The 22559-nt window shown below is 38.6% G+C and overlaps 1 long non-coding RNA gene across 3 annotated transcripts in view; it reads right to left on the bottom strand.

Annotated features, from left to right (window-relative positions):
• Positions 1-16632, bottom strand: part of LOC143693522 (uncharacterized) — a 98641-nt gene extending 82009 nt beyond the window's left edge. For 2 of the 3 annotated variants that reach the window (XR_013181268.1, XR_013181267.1), the window contains exons 1-3: positions 16548-16632; positions 14392-14428; positions 8945-9091 (exon numbers count right to left, since the gene is read on the bottom strand). This is a non-coding gene — a long non-coding RNA (uncharacterized LOC143693522). Of the gene's footprint in view, positions 1-8944; positions 9092-13122; positions 13230-14391; positions 14429-16547 lie in introns of all 3 variants that reach the window. The other variant, XR_013181269.1, reaches the window with a different exon arrangement.
• Positions 16633-22559: the final 5927 nt, after the last annotated feature.

Here is a 22559-nt window from a genome sequence, read left to right as displayed (position 1 = left end):
CTTTAAAGAAAAAAGTTTTAGAAAAATATTTTTATTTTAGGAAAAATATCTGTTGAAAAGTCCTTTGAAATTACTGTTTAATGCAGTTCTACACTCAGACACATTTTGTCTGTAAAGTGGCAGACATAACTCTCTGCCAATGAATAAGGAGAATGACTGCTATAATATGTGCTTCCCTGGTAACTAAATTGTAATTATTCATAGAAATAAACTTAAAGGCCTTAGATAAGCAATATTCAGAGTATTTGCTACAGTTCTACCATAGCCTAAATATAGATGATGCAGTAAAATTGGATTTAGCTGGATGTTGTTCACACCTCTTGGGTATGAAGAAAAATGGGTGCAGTTGCATTTTTTTTGTAAAAATCCTTGCTCTGAATGTAGCTATCTGGAAAAAGTGTCAGCTCATATCCTAAGAGAAAGCAGGAGAGTTGAGTGTGTGATGTGGGGCAGACAACAGAACAACGACTTGTGGAAATTACTCATAACACACAAAATTGAGACCATTTAGCTGTAGTTATAAAATCTGCCATTTGAACTTTTGTGTGAAATTTGCACTCCAGCTACCAATAAATCTGTCTGCATTTCCATCTTCTTCCAACTAACCTTCGATGAGGTCATCCAAAAAGAGATAAACAACAATGTTTCATGGAAGTGTGTGCCTCTCTTGTTGCAATGGGAATTACAAAATGAGGCATCTTTTAACGATAACTTGAACATGGTATTTCTTTTTTATTTTCCAATAAATGATGACTTGGAAGAAGATTTCTCAGTGGAAGCCAAAAGTGGAGAGTAAATGATATTTTTTTATAATGTAATGTACATGCTGGTTATGTGTTTGGAGAGGACTTGGAGTTTTTAAAAGAACATTTGCAATATCATAGTGCAAAGTTTGAGAGACCATTAAGCAAATTGGAAATCTTATACATAGAGGAAATATTATGTTCAAGGCTTCAGTGCTTGCTATGATTAGAGTGCTCTTTGTGGGAGATTTGTTAATATTTCTTCATCCTGGACACCTGCCAAGCTTACGGCTTTAATGCTCTGAGACTGAGTCACGAAAGTGAGGACTGACTGCTCAGAGCTTCTTGATTTGCCAGGAGGTGGGTGTGGGAGGTAGTATGCATGTAAGAAAGAAGAGGGGCATGAAAAAATAATCTTGACATTCTGTGATAACCTTTTGTTTAGAAGAAATAAGCCCATGGCTTCGGGTCATTAATCTATTTTCTGAACTTTCCAACAAAACAGATTGTAGAGATATGATGTATTTTCTTGTTTCAGAAAGAATGTCTATGTGTTTGGTGAAAAAAACAAAGGGCTAGAAAAACAAGGATTAACACATCACAGAATATAGATAACTAAATACAGCATCTGTTCCTGATAATTATCAAGAGAAATGAATAATTTTGACATGGACAATAATTTTTTTTACATTCTTTCATTTTCTAACCACTAGAAATCTCTAGTGGATGTCTGCAAAAACTGATTTAAGCTTGCTGAAAATAGATTACATTTTCTGGATCACGTTTTATGGATCTGGAGAGTCCAGCCCCAGAGTGTCTCTGAAGCATATGCTCAAAATCATTAGACAAACAGAAACTGCACAGATAAAAATAAATAACAGCATTTGTGAACTTCTTTAGCCAAATTAGATCAGTGTAATTAAGTATTCAAGCTTTCTAACAATATAGGAGGGGGCTAATACATAAAGCTTAAACACTTTTGAAGGGACAAATAGTAACTTGTGAGTTTGGAAAAATCTGCTAAAAATGGATATGGCTGCAGGGTTACACACAGAGCGCTGGTTCCTGAAGTCATTCAAGAGAAGAAAAATGTCTGGAATACACCCATCTTTTGTATGTTAACATTCACAAAGCCTGACTAGTGCAGACTGCCCAAATACTGTTTTTCAGCTGGGAAATGGGGACTGAAGCCTGGGGAGCTACTGCATCAGTCTCGCATAATAGAACTTAACACACCTGTGCTTCAAGTGGGCTGAGGACTAAGAAGCAGAGGTTATTCTAAATTGCTCTCAGTGCTGGGCTTGCCTTTGCCCTGGTGGTCACTGCCTGTGTTTATTCTTCAGCCATTTTGTCTTGCTCAGGAATTACAGTGGAGAGCACAATCTCTTAATGAAAACTCTCTGGCCTTCGTGTCCTATGCATGCTTGTGTCTGATTTAACACAGCTACAGGAGGCTCAAACATAGGTCTGGGAGGCTTGAACAGATTCAACTATCTATCAGGATTGCATGCAAATTGACTTGCCTATGACTTTTTTGTGTGATTAGCTCCCTGTTCATATTGAGAGATGGAGGTATGTAACTGTGTAGGATGGTTTTGATTTATGGCTGTTGATCCTCCTGTGAAAAGTCAGAAGCTAGTTACCCAGGAAAAAAAGATTATGTGTGTAAATGGATGTAAAAGGCTCAGATCTCTCATGGAGAAATTAATAAACTTTGGGAAAAAATATGACCATTAACATTATACATTTTTATTTAATCCAGAAAGCAGACTATAGATCCATTTCATTACCACATCTACTCCACAAATGATTTTTGATCTCTAAATAAATACGTGGTATTTAAAGGCATGAAAACTAATAGCAGTAAGGAAAATAGCTTTTCCCTTCAGTGGAGAGAGGGCAAATGGCATGTCCAGGAAGAGCCAAGGAATGAGCTCAAGAATTAGATCCTAGATCATCAGTTAGCTGTTAATTTGCTTTCTGACAGCCCCAACCACGTCTCTCCTAGACAGCACTTCAACATGGTTAATGTCACGTTCCACCATGCACACTGATCCCAACCATTGATATGAGTGAAATTGCAGCAAAGTTAGCTTCCTTTATCCTATTCAGTCTTCCACTTCCCCCCAAACCTCATCACCATCAAACATGTCCTCTTGCTGGAGCCAGGGCATGCAGAACACTGACCCCATCCCTCTCATTTCAGAGACTTTAAATGGAGAAGAGAGAAAAAAATATAATTGTCTCTTAAGAAGTCCCAGTCCCAGCAGAGTCATGAGTACAGTGCTGTAACACAACGTGCCTCTTAAGCCACACTACAGGACCTCACCAGCCACAGCAGTCTCTCCCTATCAGCCTTTGCCTCTGCCAACATTTCACCTTCTGGAAATGTTTTTGTGCTTTTTTAGTTACAGATGACACATGGCACAGCACAGATGGAACACTGGGCTGGGTCTAGGACTGCTGTGGTGATTACCTCTCCAGACACAGAGGGTACTGAAGTGGCTTTGCCACTGATGAACCTCTCAGGTCCTGACACCAGCTGCTCTTTCCTTTGCATTATCCACAGACCACTTGCATGGGAAGTAAATCCCTGAAGAGTTTTTAACAGAGGATGTGGCATGATAAATTGGTGCTCTTCTCTGATGATTTGACATTTCCAGAGCCTGTCTCTGCTGGAAATGCCTGCCTTTCCAGGTGTTTTGCACTTGAAGGAGAAATAAGACTCCAAAGAAACCCCTCAGTTTCCAAGAGTTATCATAATCCTCTTAATACTCCTGAATTTCAGTGTTATGTCCTCTCCCTGCCTGCCTGCCACCATAAAAAATCCCCAAGTGTTTGTAATTCAGACATTATTTCCTGTTGGGCTAGGAGTTTCAAGATAGCCCGACATGAGGCTCAATAGCAATAAAGAAAGTTATGGAGGGTTATGGGGTATTTCAGAGGAGCGGAAGTGCAGTGATGTTCACAGATGTTATTGATTTAATCTTATTTATGAATTGTAAAGAATCAAATAATAATAGAGCAGAAACAATTTGCTAGTAAAGAGAAAATGGTATTTACCTAACCATCTGTTTCTATACTGCTTTAAGCGATTTGCAGTGAATCTGGAGGAATCTGTTCTTCTGTAAAGCAATGCAAGAATTTAGTCTTTTCCATCAGAGACTGAAGAACTGGGGACATACTGTTTCTGTCCCTTCCGGTGTTAGTCTGCCAGCCTTTACCCCAAGGTAAAGTCTCATTTTTCTTATTTAATTTTTGGAGACATTGCCATTGAAACGCTGCATTGGCCCTGTCTGAGTCACGTGTGATTGCAGCTGCTCAGCATATATATGCATGAAGTCACTCAATTTCAGTAGGGAATTTTTAGGCTGAACCCTGCATATTATATATTAAAAAACAAAATCAAACCAAAATGAAAAAAAAAAAAAAAAGGAAAGAGATAAAGGAAGGAAAAGGAATAGAGAGAGAAGACCTAAAATGTCTCCTGAATGCCATTATAAGATGAAGGTTATTTGAAGGTTTTATAGACAATAATGAGGACGTTTATTTCCACTGTACCTTTTGCACTTTAATATAAATAAACATTGCCCTAAAGCAGGAAAGGAAATGATTCTTCCTTTTGATGGTCTCTGAGGTAAATCTTTCACTACGTTGCCCAACTCTCTTTCTTCCTTTTGTTGTTGTGAGTTTTTGTATATATGTTTCCCAGGCAAATATTCCTACTTCTCAGGTTAAGACTTTTGATTTGTCTATTGTGTGACAGTTTCCTGGTTTGGAAAGCATCCATCAGCACTGGGACAAGAGCATTTAAAAGGAATTTTTTTCCACTGTAAAAATGTGGACTCAAATGCTGCATTTTGCAGTTAATTCTATGAACGAGAAAAAACTTTTACTTTTAGGAATATGAAGAGCAGAAAAGATGCCAATATATGTATGTAAATATGTGTGCATATGTATATAAACAGGCACATTATATGTATGTATCTATACTAATGTAAAGGCCTATTTCTCCTTTTATAGGAACAAAGGAATTCTCACATGGATTTTATTTTATATAACAGTGGCACTGTTACAGCAGCTTAAAATAAACATTGAGGCCTTGACTGAAGTGTTTAAGCATCTGAGAAGCATATTGAATTCACAGGGCTTCTTCACATACTTAGGGTCTGGCATATATGTAAATACTTCACTGTAGCAGGGTCACAAGACCCCAATTCAGACCTTATAAAAATCAGTGGAAAACTTCCTTTTGATGTTAAAAGCAGTTGGATGTGTTTACAGTGTGTATTTTTTATATTAATGTGGGGTGAGCCAGCCATATTGCAGGAACATTTGGTACACGTTAAAAGTCTTGGGTTTGTGAGCAGCAGCAACCTTACACCAGCAACGTTTACCCAGATTGATGAAAAGATGTGAACAAAAAGCCATTCCCAGACTGTCAGAGGGCAGGGAGTGCCTTCCAGAAGAGGCAGCATGGAATGAGCTGTGGCTGGGGAGCTGTTGGTGGTGGCAAAGGGCACGGTGGGAGCCCACAAGGATGTCTGAAGATGATAAGCTCATTCCTTGGACGTAGCGGGGAGACAGCTGTGCTGTCACACCCCATGTACACCTGGGAGTGTGGGGTAAGTCCTGCCACAGGCAGCTGACCCCAGCTGGGGAGGAAGAGCAACATCCATCCATCTCAGAGACTGGAACTTGGCACCCAGGCAGGTCCAAATTTCTGGAGGAGAAACCACATGCTGCGAGTTCTGCAGTGTAACAGCAAATGTAAAACTATTGCTGCTTTGACACCAAGCCTGCTGAGAAGGCTTTGTCTACAATTGTGTTAAATTATCCCAAGCAGACCAATTTATCCCCATTTAGACCAATTTATGGTCTAAGTTTCCCATGCATCAGAGTTGAAGGGCATTGGCTGAGAAGATGCAATGGAGGAGAGTGCAGAGAGGCACCCTTGGGAGATCCACTGCGTGCGCCCTTTTAATGTGAGCTTGGGGAGCTGAGTGGAACCCAGAAAAGTGAGGTGTTATGGTGTTACTATGCCAGCTCACACTCAATTGTTCCTGAGATGCTGCTTCTAGGCATTTCTTTAGCAAGAAAATTTGCAGAAAACCTGGAGAGGGCAATGCAGTTGTAATGGATATGGTTTGGTAAAAAATGACAAAAATCACAGGTAAATAACTCCATAGGGACACCTAATTACTTATGGTATTTGAAGGAAATGGATTGCAAAGATTACCAGATGAGTAATCTAAGGAGATAAAAGGAGGTAATTAGGAATTGGAACTGCCTGAATATTTTCAGAATTTCAATATGGGGAAAGGAAGAGATGAAAAATCATCCTATTTTGACCTGTTCTGTTGGCAAGGACAAATGTAACAGAGAGGAATATTTAAGCTGGCTGATATAGAGAAAGTCTGTTCCGATCACAAGACATTCAATAGAAATAAATGGAAAACCCTTTACTCTATTGCATTCAAAGTAAGACTCAGCAAAATTGAAAAATATAATTGAAAAATATAATGGAAAACCCTTTACTCTATTGCATTCAAAGTAAGACTCAGCAAAATTGAAAAATATAATGTATGGGTAAGCAAAGAACGAGAAACAAATCAAACTATTTTAGAGGTGCTTGATATATGTAGTTGATTAAAGAATCAGTTAGGTTTCTGTGCATTCATTTATGTAAATTCTAGATATCTTTCCATTTATATATGCTGGTTAGTACAGTCAGGCTTTTTTTGTTTGTCTCCCCAGGTTGAAATTCAGCCTTAGTTAATGCTTGACTCTCAGGTGTGTACAGCACTCCTTTGGGCTGTGTATTTCCATTTTATCCTATATGACCTCTGTTCCTGTTAAGAGAACATCTGCTTATCTCTTTGATAAATAAAGCACCATTTTCTACTGTCTTTTCATATACAGAAGTGTTCTTTGTCTTTCATTCTGCCTCTTCTGTAATCTCTCCCTTCTTGTACTTCAGTTTTATCTCAATGCTTTATGACAGCCTAGCTCTGACTGACATAAAACCAAGAATTAGTTTCCTCAACAATCTTCCTAAACATTTTGCTTCAAAAGATGCACTAACATATCATTTGATTCCTTTTTTGCTCAAGGCTCAAAATTTTTTGCCTGCATAAGGGTGGAACATAGGAAGGTCAAAAGACAAATGGATATTGCTCACTGGGCAATTTTTTAAACCAGAAAACCTAACCCAAAGGTTGCCCTTGCCAAAATCACAGGAAGACTTGGCAGCAATGACATGTGCTCCCTGCTTGCATGACATCCTCTTCCAGCCTCTTCCATCTATCATTGACATGGACCCACAACATCCACCGTTACCATCCATCTTCTGTGCCTGTCTAGTGCTGCTTCTTGTTCCTGTCTACAGCTCAGGAGTCACTTTCATTCTATTTCCTAATTATTTCAAGAGTCAGTTAGCTTAGCTGGGACAGTATGAGGTATCTGGTAGACTGACAGCCTCAGGTGGTGATGTTGTGCAATGTTTGCTTAATTGCCTTAATATAATTATGCTGTTTATTCTGTTACTCAACTAGAAAGGATATGCTGTTTGAAGATTAGATATTTGGTTGATAAGTGGAAAGATAAATGTAATAATATTGCCAACTAGAGAGGGTAATCTAAAACTGCATTGACTAAAGGACAGCTATGCTACATAATTTTGCTGACTGGGAGCAGGAGTTAACTCTTTTATTACCCAGATGTGTTGAGGTGAGGAGGGCTGGTTTTCCCATCCTCTTTCTCCTGGGTGCAAATGTTAGAGGTTCATGTGTGTTTGTATCAGGTCTGTCCTGGTTCCAGCCAGGATAAGGTGCATTTTTGCAGTAGCCAGGAGAGGACATGGCCAGGACCTGGAGGTTATTTTATACCAGCTCATGTCATTTTCTGAGGATGGGGTCCCTTCTGGTTGAGTAAGTGTGGCATGAAGAGAGAGAGGTCAGGTAGCGCCAACTCCCTCTGTCACTGATATTACTCCTGTTACTGTTTGTTTTATTCCATTGCTCTTTCCAGTAAATTGTTCTTATCTCAATCTGTGATCTTTACCCTTTGTGCTTCCAATTCTCTTCTCCATCCTGCCACAGGGGGACTGAAAGGGGGGAGTGAGTGAGTGAGTGAGTGAGTGAGTGAGTGAGTGAGGGATGCGTGGTTTGGAATGCTTCAGTGGGAACACTAAAATGAAGAATACTATTCCTAAATCACAGCCGTCTTATTTAAATCTCTTTTTTTGATTCTTATGCCAGCACACAAAACACTGCCAGAGACAAATAAATGATCCGCCTTAAAACTCTGTGAATCTTGGGACAGAATTTACCTACTTCAAGCAAAAGAAACAAGTGAGTGGACATGGGATTTGCTCAAGATGAGGCTCAGAGGCCATTGTGAAGGTGGGGCTGGAAACCTTGAGTCTTTAATTCCAGACATCTGCCTGTATTTGGCAAGGGAAGATTTCTTGCAGGTTGTTGGAAGATTTCTTGTTGGAGGTGGGATGCATGCTTAACAATTCCCAAGTCCTAAACATATTTTCAGGTATTAGTATTTAAATAATTAGCATTTAAGTTTTGTGAACACAAGCTGCTTTGGCAAGGAAAATGCTATACAGCTTCATGGTATTCAAGTGAGATTTATTCTTCTAGCATGAGGTACTAGTAAATTGGCTGTTGGCCTATCTAGCTTTTTGATAATGACATCATGATTGGTAAGTCTGACTACCTTGATAAGAGCAACAAATCTGAGCTCAGAGTTTCTCCTGATGTTTCTGAAATGCCCAAGTGGATTAATTTATGCTTAGGATGTTCAGTTCTTTCGAGGGTGTGCCATTAAGTATGCTGTTGCTGATGTAATGTCAGAGGCCTTAGAGCTAAGCTGCAACTTTTCATCAAGCTTAGAACTCCTGCAGCTTTGCTCTGTAAGGCAGGTGGAAGGTCAGTGGTCAGAACAGAGAGCCCTAACCTGCTGCTCCTGTCTTCTCACACGTGGGCAAAATTTCATTGGGGGAATTAAGAAAAAAATAAATATTATATTTTGACCTTTTCCATTAGAAATGACAGAAGTCAGAGAAGGAAGTTCTTTACGTTGCTTTATACAGAGCCATCATCCTCTTGGCTAATGCCCTCCCAGGCTGCCCTCAGGACAGCAGTGAGTTGTATGCTGGCTGCTGAACTAGTGAAGGCAAACAAACTTACCCTTGCCTGAGAGGAGGGACAGCAGAGACCCACAGGAGCCCCACGGTGCTTTGCCATGCTCCCCATGCACCTGGGTTAACTGGGCCCTCTTGGCTTCCTTGCAGTGCAGCTGACTTCTTCTAGGATGGGAGATCAGCTTTGTAGGCACTGAATGAGAAAAAGCACCTTGGTATCAGCAAGACTCTTCCAGCTCCTGGGTGGGGAGGAAGGGGGAGACTGGCAAACAGGGAGGGAGGAAAGTCCATTTCCAGATAAGCATGTTGAAAGGTTGAAAACAGGGAGAAGTGTGCTTTTCTGCTCAAAGTTTACTTATTGATAGGGACTTGGTTCTTGGCTGCTTCTGCTGCTTGGTGCATATGTTTAGAATTTGTAGAGCTTTATGTTCTGCTGTAGAAAATTATAATGTCAAGTGAGGAAAAGGGTAAAATATCAGGACACTCACAGGAGATGACATCTGTTACCAGTATATTATATGGGCTTTTATTCAATTTTGTCATCAGGAGTCCTCATGATTGCTTCAGTGTTGTCATCATGTGAGTACACACACACACACACACACACACACACACTATTTGATTATAGATTTATCTATTTGTCTTTATACACTAATTTCCTGCACATTGGTGGGATCATCGAACTGATGTGACTTCTTATAAACAAATAAATGAAATCTCACTTTACAAGAAAAAGCTTCATGTTGAAGACCCTCCTGATCTGCACTATTGTAATTCCTTATCTTGTGCTTGTGAGATATTTTTCTTTTCAAAATATTCTTCAATTCTGTCAAAAAGTTTTCCTTCCTCTGTCACAATTAACCACACACACTTACAAAACAGCAGTGAATACATATTTCCACTTTTTTTTATTCCTCTCTCTTGCTTTTGCTTCTTGATGCTGTGGTGCCTTTTACAGTTGGTTTATTATTTCCCCTGGAGGTTCAATTGCTTGTTTGTGCTGTCTTTTATCATAGCAGCAAGAAGAAAGTATCTTTTATAATAGGGAGACGAGAATATGATTACTAAGCCACAAAACCTACATGATACAGAGAGAAGTGTTGTACATGAAATTGTTTGACCCTAAACTAGATTTTAGTAACACTTTGATTTCTATAAATTATGATTTCAGTTCTTGTTATCAGAAAAAACCAATATACAAAATCATATCAATGGAAGGGTATATAATTTGCTTCCCAGACACATATTTCCCTTGATGAAAGGTACTGTATTTTAAGATGAAATCCATGATTCTTTTGCCTTCCTGGATCACAATTTTGGTCATAAATTCAGTAAATATTAAGATGGCTATCAAAAGGCACATACATTAAAAACTCTCCTTTGGGCATAACAGGTTTGACTGATTACACTTTAACAAACATCTCTGTGAGAGTATGGTTTAGCTTTAACCAGTATTTTTAGAATTATGTACTATTTGTTAGGAAATTCATACAAGTTTCTTTTATAGCAGTTTCCTAAGGTTAATAACATATCAGAATTCTTGTTTTCCCTCTCCTCCTCTGTAAGGCTTCAAAGAACTGGAAGTATCCTTATACTGATAAACAGCATAAGATATTAATGCAGAACCAAGACTAAAGTTTTAAAGTCTCATCCCAGAATGGCATTAGCAAACCATACAAGACTGGTGTTCATACTTCTCTACCTGTTTCTTTATTAAAAAATTTTGGTAACAGATGAGTTTTAATTATGCAGTGTCATAGTTTTGGATCAAATTTTCAGCTACACTTTCAGACATCATTAATTAATGTTTTTCTATTAAACCACTGAAGCTGTATGTCCTGGGGTCCAGATTAAGTCACCCAAACACATCTGGTGCCACATGAGATACTCTCAAGGAGCCTGCCTGGCCTCTGACTACCCTTGCAAATGGGTGTCTGCTTTCCTTCCATGGGTCTTGTGTTATATCCACTAGCTCAGATGGCATCTCAGGACACTCCACACCTATGGCCAGTCAACATACCAGTCCTGCCCCAAACAAACTTACATCATAACTTCTTTGAGATTGGAGAGAAGGAATGAATAGATTAAAATACATGTCTTCTGGAAAATCTTTGAGGACTGCTCTTCCAGTGACTTTTTATTTAAAGACACCTGTCCCTCCAATTTATATCCATTTTGACCTGACAGCCATTTCTCTTACTCTTACTTCTCTTTTCTTACTCTTTAAAAATGCATTTTGTGGGTAAGTGCTGGCAAAAACCCTGACCTACTATCACCAAGTACTGCCATCAAGTCTGATGTATTAAGTGTCTTGGTAAACCTGCAAGGTTAATAGGGAAATGCTCATAGCTGTTTGTATCATATCCTCATTAATCTGTAATGTTGGAACACAGAAAAAGCTTGGGACTATTTCTCAGCAGAGTGCATAGTAAGGATTTTCTTGCCTTCAGTAGAGCAAGAGGAATTAATAGGCTTTAAAAATACTATTCATCTTCTCTTCTGCTAACAAACATATTTCTGTGTCGCCTCCTCCTACTCTCTGTGAAAGATTTACTGTTGAAATTGCCAGTATAAGAGAATAGCTTTCTTTGCCTTTTCTGAAGATGAGTAGAACCAGAAAATGAAAAGTATTAATAATTAAAAGATACAATAACCTCATCTGATTGATGGGAATTCCTTTTTTCCCTAGGAAATGTGCAATAAACTATGAAAAATTATTTCATACCTTTTCTTTTCATACCCATATACTTTCGTAATACTAACATCAATTGCTACAACACCGGATATTTTTCCCTTTCCGAAAATATATTTACTATTTCAGTTTACCTAGATATTTGGCATCACTGACATCCTGGAGAAATAAATTCCAAGATCAAGTTGCATAACAAGATTTATATCTGACACTTCCTGACACAGGTAAATGTCTTGCTGCTCTTATTCTTCTGACAAGAAATGAAAACATAACTTCTCTGAAGCTTTTCAAAGGCCTATGGTTCCACACTTTGTAGGTCTTCCAGGTTTAAAATTTTTGCTATTTCAGTGGCTATTTTCTTTCATCTTTCTCCAGGTCTTCTCTAACTGCAGAATCTGCACTTGTACTGCAGGACCCATTAATGCTAAGTACTTCACTGTGGTATATTTCACTGTTATTTTTTTCTCCACTATGAATTCACTCTGGATTTCACTCCACTATGGTTTTTCATTCACTAGTTTCCTGGTTTATAGATTACTATGTAACCTGGGCTTTGTATTTGAACTCATCAGGATCTTGGCAGAAGTGTAAAAATAGCATATTGAATAATTGTTGGAAAGTTGTCACCAGCAGTTCCCAAATGTTTTCTCCAGCTGATTTAGTAAGATCCCTGAATGTGTCCTGATATCTATTTACCTGGTTTTGTTTCAGAATTATAACTCTGAAATGTGTATTAATAGTTAATTTAGCATTAGCCAAAGAAATTTGATTATGAAAGAGTTAATAGATGATGGGTGGGTAAAATTCTGGATTTTACTTATGACATCTGAAATTTAGTGGTCCTAATTTGTTTTAAGCACTTAAAATCATACAGCCTTGCAGAGTTCTGGCCATCTTTGCTAATAAAATGAACACGGGTATCTTCGTCAAATTAATTGCGAACACTTTGTTCTCAACCATAAATCAATATTAACAAATCCCTGAATTAATCTGCAGTTTAAAGGAGTCAGGCACCCTGTGGTTGCTGAAGGATGCCTGTTCCTGCTGGGAAGCAGCCTAAGGTTATGGTGGTGGGAGGGGCTGAAGGTGGAAGGATGGTATCTGCATGTGAACACCAGCAGAGACACATCTCTGAGTTACCCTGCTCAGCAGAACCAGCAGGCATCCATCAACAACAAAGAGATATTCCAGGATCACACAAGTCTGAGAGCAACTCTGGCTTCCAATATGGGTCCAACTGGCCATATTTAAACACTTGTCTAAGTCACATGAACTGCACTGGGGTGGTTCCTTTATTTTCTCTGCATTCTGCTGATGTTCTTTTCAGGTTTGCAAATATAGTACAACAAATATTAAATAAGACAACTGGAGGAGAACTTCTGAATTTTCAAGGTCTGTTTTCTGCTATCACAATAAAAACATTTTCACCTTGCTGATTATCGACTCAAGATTGAAACCAAATTAGTTTTCTGCTATTATTATTTCTATAGAGTATCAGCCTTTAGGTTAAAAATTTTTATCTGATTCCTTACCATGCTTCTTTCACAGCTAGTTTTGATGAGCTGAGATTACTTCTGTGACTGGCCTGTTTACCTTCTGGCACTGTCAGACAGCAGTCCTTATCTTGCTAGTCAACCTGCTGAAAACAGGTACAATAATTTCTATGGCCTTCTCCTTTTGGATTGACTCTTCACTTTTCAGACATCTCAGTAGCCTTCTCTGCATCTACCCCAGCTACTATTCTTCCTTTCATAATCAAGGTATTTCAGATGAGAGCCTAATGAATATTATTAGTAATTCAGAAATGGAAATGACTATTTTGTTGCATTCTGGGGTTGTATTTGGTAAGGGTTTATTTTGGCTGTGTATTTTTTTGGTTGTTTTGTTTTGTTTGTTTTGTTTTGTTTGTTTGGTTGGTTTTTTGGTGTGTTCTTTTAATGTTGTTTTTCACAATTGTCTAAAATCAACAATGCAAATCTATCCTGAGATCAAGCAATGTATTCTTCCTCACCATTCATTTCAAGGTATAATTTGTTCTTTATTTCTTTCTGCTTAAATTATTTTCCCTTTCAAAACAAGAAATCCAATTTCTTCTGTAGGGAATCTGTTCAGATCCTTTCCTGACAATACATCCCCAGTTTGTGTAATTTATCTTAGAATTGTTTAGCTTGGAAAAGACATTTAAGATTCAACACTTAGCCCAGCACTGCCAAAACCCAAATGCCATATCTGAACATCTTTTAAATACATCCAGAGATGGTCTCCACCACTTTCATGGGCAGATTGTTTCAATGCTTGACCACTCTTTTGCTGAAGAAATTTTTCCTAATATCTTTATATCTGCTATCAGTAAAAAGGGCCTATGCAGAAGGGCCTATGCAGTTTGTGAAATCATATGTATTCAAGGAGTTATCTAGAGGTCCTCTAAAGAAAATATTCTGCTCCTCCATCTAATCATCCATGCATCTAATAGTCAAGGATAAACTATTAATAGTGAATATTTGTTAGTCTTAGTAATTCTTTGCAAATTATCCAGAAAAGGATGATGATTCCTAAGACATAACATGCATTTTTTTACTTAGAATGAAGGTTAGGATGTGGCTGAGTGCATGGCTTCTTTCAAACTATTCCCTACTAGTCCTAATTTCTAAGGAAACAATGAATTAAGCAAATGAGAATTTGGTTGCTTGCTGTGGTGGCAATTCTTTAGAAGGTGAAAGCATAAAGAATGGGGGAAAAGGATTATTTGCAAAAAAAAAAAAAAAAAAAAGGGAACCTAGAAGATACAGGAATGGACTCACCTCAAGAGCCAGAAGGAAGTGTCTGAAGTTTCTTTTTCTATAGGATAAGAGAGAAGAGGTTAAGAAAAAAAACATTTTGGAAATGTCAGGGAGCAGGTCTTGGATCTTGTGACAGAGAGTTTAAGAGACAGTATTGGAAGTAAGGAAAAAAAACAAACCTGACTTTGACACTGAACTGTCACTGTATTTTACTAGATTTTGTCTAAAAAAAGATTTGTTATGGTGTATGCATAGAGAATAGCTGGCTGATGGATGTTCTACGATGTCCAACAGGTTTGTAGGCAAACAATTCCTCTTCACAGCAGCAGCCAGCTGCATTTATTTTTGTTTCCTTTGCTGTAGTCAAAGCTGTCCTTGCAAACCACTGGAACTCTGCATGTGTTCCCACCTGTTATGGGGACCCCTGCAAAACCTCATTTTCACTTGTCCAAGTGCTCAGCAATGTCTTGATGCCTTTTCTCTTGAAATAAACTGCTTTGTCTCCTCATCCTGTGTGTGTCAGGATGTGTGAGTGTACATTCTGACAACACCCACACCGATGCATGTTTGGATAGTAACGTGAGACTCTTATTTAGATGCTGCGAACCCTTCAGGAGTGTGGCTTGTGCTTTGTTTGCTGAGCCATATTTAAAAGCGCTTTCCAAGACCTTGAGGAACAGGTAAAATTGGCAACCCTTCCTGCAGTTCTCCTTGCCTGTGGCACGCCTTGGTTGCCACAGCTTTGCAGGGTGCCCAGGGAGCCCAGCGGCAGCGAGGTAGAGGGACGGACAAACGGCAGTGCAGATTTTGATTTTCCATGCTCAGCACTGCAGTCACAGGGCATTACAAATGGAAAATAGAATGCTGCTTTCCTGTTTCTAAATGCAATTTTTATATGTTTAAAGTAACTTTATACCTGGCTACAGCTTTGCAACAGGCAGGTGATACGTCAGAGTACCAGAAGCTATTGCCCTGTAGTGAACTCTCCCTATCGCTTACTTGAGCTGAACAGTACACACTGCATGACATCAGCAACCCAATGACTCATACACCAAGATACCATAGGTGTGTTCCTATATCCTGGAGATCAGAAAAATCCCACGCAGAAGACTTGGCTTGTTTTTCCTATCTTGTTATGGAAACTGCGTGCATAGGCTCTAAGAGCATTAAACAATTGTAAATGAAGTATTTCTGTTTCTTATCAGAAGATAAACTGCCTGTTTAAAAAAGGTGTTGCCAAGCCCAGGAGAGCCTCTTAAAAGGCTACAGGCTGCTGATTGTAGCTGTGTAGGGGGCAATGTTGTATATAAAATATTTAATATTTCCACAGTGAACACTCGTAATACTGATCGGGGGGAGAGTCCAACTAGTCTGAAGCATTGGACACACCTGAAGATTGAACAAGATCAGTAGTTCTATATATAGCAAAAATGTATGAAAAGGGATGCAAATTGCCTAGTTGCAGGGTGACACTACAGCTCCTCCTCCTTCTACATAAATGAAAATACAGATAAGGAGTATTTACAGGCAGTTTAGAATTTCTGTCTCTAAAAAACAGCAACAGGTAGTTTCAGTGAAGGCATTTAACAAAGCACTTTTTTCCTCAATTTTCTTTTACTTTAACAACTTCTTACACATCCCATTCCAATTAATTTCTAGGATAATGATTTTCACCTGCTTGCCTTTTTGATCTCACTGATAACTTTTCCATGTAATACTTGGTTCAGTTCCTTTTCATGGCATACAGATTGGGAGGAGGCATTAGGGTGCCTGCTGAAACAGGCTGGAATGGTTCCACAAAACTTCAGAAGTAAAAACAGGAAGAAAACTTGCAGGTTGAGTATTGTGGATCATTGGTCACCCCTCAAAATACTTGGTGGTTTAATGAAGGAAAGGCTTACTTTATTATAAAAAAAAACAGGCTAAGAACCTTATAAAAACTCAAGAAGTTTCTGAAAGTTTCTATTTCTCATCAAAAAAAAGGAACTATACATAGCCTTTCATATGGCATTTCAGTATTCCTGCTTCTATTCCCAGCTGAAACAGAGAAAGATAGAGTCACAAACAAATTCAAAATAATGGCAGCATTGCAGTAAGGGCGTGTTGGATCTCACATACGTGATCTACACTTCAGGAAAAGTTTCAGAAAGGGGGAAGCAAATGAATTCTGCTGTTACCTGCGTCTGCTACATCTCATGCTCTATGGTGCTTTTGAGCTGTGAATGACGGGAGCCTGTGGAAGCAGGAGGTGCTCTGTTTGTGTTTGTATTTCCATGGCAATGCAACAAAGTTGTTTGGTCTCCTTTCCTTAAGAGACCTGCCAAACCACTCCTCTTTATAGAGCAAGCTGGAAGAAGGAATATATTTGGCATTCTTGTGGAAAATGTAACCTTGTTTCAGCTTCATGCAAGTTGTAGATATCGTTCAAGTGTTTCATGAGTATTTTTAATTACCAAGGATTTAACATAATTTTGTACTGATGATTTAGGTGCTTGGTTGTCTGAACTGATTCTTGCTTCCTTATGCAGAAGAAAGAAGAAAGACAGAAAGAAAGAAAGAAACTTTCTCATTTTTGTGATGTAGGATGGATTGGGTTGGAAGGGACCTTAAAAATCTAATTCCAACACCTTGTCATGAGCAGGGACACTTTTCATTAGACCAGATTGCTCAGACCTCAATCCAACCTTGCTTTGAACACTTACAGGGATGTACTTGAGTATAATTCTGAAGATTCATTAATTTGATATTTTTAATACTGAGATTTCTGGATGTGAAAGCCCTTTATAAACTTGCAAGACAGGACTTAGACTGGGAAACTGAAGTACCAGAGAGGTGAAGAAGATGTTTGCAAGTCCCTAATATTTGAAACCTGATGACAATAACTGTGTTGGGGGAGGTTTTACTGGGTCCCATAGACCTGTATGCTTCCTGGCCCCTAAAAGCAGACCTGGGGGATGAAGAGGGGTAGTGGTATCCATAGATTTGACCTCATCTCTCAGCAGTTCAGTAACAGAATTCTGAAGAGCCAAAGAATGCCAGGAAAATAAATCTATCAGCTTCCTCTCCTCCTTCAGCTGCAGAATATGTTACATAAGTATGGTGATCATATAAGGCAGCACAGTAGACTTGCACAAAGGGAGGTCACACCAGGGCGTTTGTGCTTTATCCAGGCATTTAACAAGCACAGCCAAGTGAGCAAGGCTGCTTCCTCAGCTGGCTCAGGACAGCTACACTCTTGCTGTGACCTATCCTGTTTTCCTTCCTGGGCTGCTGCTGAGGTTTTCTAGAATCCTGAGTCAGGTGTGTGTCTGCTCTGGCACTTCAGCTCTCATACAGTAATTGCTGTATGCATCCGCTAAGGGCAGAACTGCAGCATGATGAACAGCTGTGATGAATCTGGGATGTTAATATAGGAGCACAATGGCTTTAGAGCTGACTTATTTAACAGAGAATCTCCTGGTGTACTTCTAGTTTGATATTGAAAGTGATTTGGGTTTGACTGAAAGCCTAGCAAAGCCAGCTGAAATCTTCCTCTGGGTTTCCGTATATGTGAAGGTCTATATGAGAATGAAAGAAAAGAATTTAAAATACTGTATGGTATTTATCTGAGAGAGCTTAAGTGCCTGAAACCCAGAAGCTGAGGGTGTGAGTCAGTTAAGGGATAATAAGCAACTCCTCCTTGTGCCTTGAATGATGGTGTTACACTTTATGATGGCAGGAACAACATGAGAAATGAGAAAAGCAAAATTTTATCTGATGTGTGAAATGTCATGAGAGCAAGTATCACATACCATAAGTATAGCAATAAAATGGATTTACTGACAGAAACTCTCAATTTCTAGAATTAAAAGGATCACATTTTTGTACAAAACAAATATGAAGTAACTTTTGTGTTAGAAATATTCATGACTGGTCTAATCCCAGGCAAAGAGTTGTATCCTTTATTTTCCTGCAATCCAAGTTTTAAATAGAAAAGTATGAAAATTTATTCCTCTATGTCTGACACTCAATAATTTAACAAAATGCTGTAGCTGCCATGAAAGAGGATCCTGTGGAACATTCATTTATAAAACCAGACTGATTAGCTAGCAACTAAGTGCTTACAGGAAAACATTGTTTTTTCAGCATTTTACTGCATGTTTTGGGTGCTCACTGAGAACACACATAATTACAGTATTTTTCCCCATGACAAGGCTTTTTAGAAGAGTAGAATAAGAACAAGGCTTTTTAGAATATAATTTTTTTAAGATCATAACTCAAAATTCCGCATGAGAGCTGTTAGAGCATAGCTACAGAGAAAGTGTAAGTTAGTCAGGGTTGCAGCCATTACATTTAGATGATTACATCTAATTTTTAATGGTGTTGTTTTTATACCACCATTGCTTTGCCTTTTTGTTCACTTCACACAATCACATGTCCACACTTTAATTCTTAATAATTAAGGTGAGAGGGAATCCTAAGTAATTTGAATGCAATTTTTGTTAGACAGTCCTTCAGACTTTCTATCTTGTGCCATTGTATTACTCCTATGGAGTAGCATTTCTGTGTGGAAATGGATCATGGAAGAAGCCCCATAGGCTCAGCAGGTGATCAGGGCCCATGTAGTAAAATTGCAGTCCCATCCCTGAGTGGATTTCAGCTAAAGGTTACAAACACTTGCCTAAGCTGTAGCTTTCCTACAGCACACAGCCCTGATGACATCATTGGGTCACTTGCTGGCACCATGTTTACATGTAAAGTTATGTAAATATCTAGAACTTTCAGACTCAGAGTAGGGCTTGTTTTGAGTGTCCGAATCACTACCAGTACTAAGTGGAGCATGCAGAGTTGGACTGAGTTTGTCCAAAGGTGATGTTGATTATCCATTTGCTTTTCTTCTCTGGAGACCCAAAGAGATGAACCAGTTTTTTTTCTGTTGGGATGTCATCCCTGAATTTTCAAAGCTCTGGTACTCGCTCATAGCCAGCTTCAGCCTGGCCAGTTGTGAGGTTCACTTAGTGAATTACCAGCTTTTTATCAGCTTGGATTAGCATCAGAACAAATTGTATCAGCCTTCCAAGGATCCTAGAGAGGAGTCAAGCTGGGCTGTATGCACCAATATTGGTGACAAAATAGGGTAGCCAGGAAGGTAAAAGTACAAAATGCCTATAAAGGCAAAGTAAAAAATGTATCTTGCAAAGAGAAGTTTCTTCTTACTGCAGAAGTGACATAGTTATGCCTAAAGGCTTTTTCTCAAAACAGAATTTTCTATTTCATTTAATAACAGGTATTACATACATACACAATATTTATTGTGGAAATGCTCAGGGATAGTATGTATTTCAAAGCTTAAATTAACAATATCTCATGTCTTGCCCTAGAGGTGATTCAGAAACAGCAGATTTATTTGATCAAATAATGCTAAATTATTGTGTTCATTTTGGTGAAAATATTTCATGCTTATTTTGGGGAAATATTATCAAATAATTTCCTGGATGTATTTAGTTCATACATAGCAGATATTTTTAAAAATAAATTTTGAAGTTGTTTGTTTTCCTTGTAAGCAATTCCCGCTAAATCAGATCCAAACCAAATCTACTCTTTCCCAAGAAATGGTTCTCTGGATAACAATATAGTTTAAATCTGGAGATTAAGATTTGATGGCATGAATGGAAATATTGCTGTTAATGCAATTTGGCATTTTAGACTATTTTTTAAGCTGTAAAAAATTGAAATATTGGAATCAACTAGGATATAATATAAAAAATAGCATCACATGGACTGCATCACATGGACTTACAGAAAATTTATGGATGAATAATTTATGGATGAATTTAATTAAATATAATAGGAGAAAAATCTGTATTTTAAAAATGGTCTTTGAATGGAGAATTCAGTTAGATTTTAATGCAGTCAAGTTAAGAAAGATAACTAGAAAAAAAGATTATTTTTTCCTCTCTCTTAATAAACCTTGCTTCTGCTGATGCCCATGCGTGACATCCTATTTTTAGCTGTCAGGGAAGCAGTGAAGCATATGCAGCAGAGTGGAATGCCCTGTTCCCATGCCTGAGTCTCCATATATAGCTACTGCACTCACTATTCTTCCCTGGCACCCACTTTGAAGGCTTAACTTGAATTTTCTTGTCAGAATTGCCTCATCTGAGAGCTGTCCTCATAACAAACAGGCAGCTGCTTCTTCATGGCATCCACCTTCCCATGAGGACCCACAAAGGCTGAACATTGACTAGCCTCAGTACCAGTGAAAAGATGTGCAAAAATCATGTGCAACGAATCTTCAGCCATCTTTCCTTTTCCCCCCTGCCCCCTGCTTCATCTTGGTGTTGGTACTAAGTACGTCTAATTTTCTTTTCTTGTTATTTTTGGAATCAAGTTTCAGACTTGAGAGATCGCCATGCACAGGAGATGTGTTTTGGCTCTTCTGCCAGTTGTGTTCTGTGGATGATTAGATCAAATCCAGGGGCTGCCAGATGACTAATCAATTTATTACGGAATAACAAGGCTCACTGGAGAATTAACAATATCTTTATAGTCTCCCCTCAATGAATTGTCTGGAATTTTCTTAGCTTACAGGACAGATAATTTTAAAATTTTCCAGTGTTACTTGATTTTAAGAGAGTTTTAAAACCAACCCACAACTAAAACAGCCTCCCCCAGTTTCTAGCATTTAGGTCTTTTGATTTTACTTCAGAGTTAAATGCCATCATTTAAAGAACATTTTTGCCCTGCATTATGTGGTATTTTATGCTTCTCTGTATTGGTGAAACTGGGAGTGCTGGTGTAGAAAGACTTTGAAGCCTAAGCAGCGGTGGAAGTATGATTCAGATGGTTAGAACTGTGCTACTCAGAGCACTGTGGCAGTACAGCCTGAGACCTGTAGAAGTCTGTATTTTTCTCTCCTGAGCAGGGCCAAAACTTATGTAACACTATGTATGCAAAAAAAGGACTATGATGCAGAAGTCACATGTTGAAACCAATGGTTCGGTTGGCTGCTCCCAGTGAGTGATATTGCAGCTACACCCTCACCTTAGTGCAGCCCAGAACTGGATGATGCAGTTTGCAAGTTTTTTTCCCTGTGCTGACTTCAGACTGGCTTCATCACACCTAACTTCAGAAGTTAAAAATTAACTGTCTAAATCCAGCCTAGCTGTGCAGGTCTCCCTGTGCAGATAACAAAGAGAAACAAGACGTTACTGGTTTCGATTCCTGATCCAGTCACAGGCACAAGTTTCACTGCCCTGAATGGTCTCATCTTCAGAAGCACCTGGTTTTCCAGGATTTTTTGTGCTGCAGTGGGGCAGATGAGTGCAGCTGGTTAGACATGATTAACCTTGCTTATCATGCCATTCCAAGCATTCTCCTGTGCATGAGCCAATCTTTCCCCTGCACCAAGGCTGGAGCTGCTGTTTCTATTGACAATTTATGCCCCCTGCATGCATTGTATGCAAAAAGGGAGGCTAGGCAAGGCAAGGAAGTATGGAAAGACCCTTGAATGTTAGCAGCATATAAAAGGCAAAGGCTGACATGTTCACTCACAAATCCAGAAAATAGCTGCATGGTTTTAGTTGCACTTGTTTTTGTATTTGGATCAATTCCAGTCATCATCTTGGCTAGGAACTGTGTCTGATTTAGATGTATTTGTTGCGCCTCTGGAGTGTAAAATAAATATTTTAAATAATATTTAGCTCCATGTCACAGCTCTATGACCAGAATGATACCCACAAAATACTACTTTCTGAAAACATAGCTTAGTAGCAATTAGATTTAAACACTTTCAACAGCTGCACTAATGACCTATTTTAAATAAAGCCCATATTTCACACAGCAGATCTCAGTCTCTAGCTATGCCAAATTCAAGTCACTTTGCATTCACAGTTTTTCTCTGCTTTTTTAAATCTCAGAAGGCTGTGGGAGAAAAGAAATGTATTTGAAGTTTTCTTGTTAATAACTCTTATTGTCATCTGCAGGGCACTGGCTGTTAGCAGTTTCTGATCACTTAGTGTATTTATATAATATCAATATTAACATGAGATTAGGTAGAAAACAATTGTTGCTGAGTGATTGTTAGCGCAAATTGAATTGTTTGTATTAGAACAGTATGAATAATGTATTTGGTGCGTTGTTAAATTGGACTGCTGAGATAGGGGAGACATTAGCAGGGATCTGCATGTGAAGCTACACCAGAGTCTCCA

Source organism: Agelaius phoeniceus, chromosome 3, assembly GCF_051311805.1.
Source record: "Agelaius phoeniceus isolate bAgePho1 chromosome 3, bAgePho1.hap1, whole genome shotgun sequence".
Taxonomy (NCBI): domain Eukaryota; kingdom Metazoa; phylum Chordata; class Aves; order Passeriformes; family Icteridae; genus Agelaius; species Agelaius phoeniceus.
Note: the sequence above shows the minus strand (reverse complement) of the source record. Positions and strands in the feature narration are given on the sequence as shown.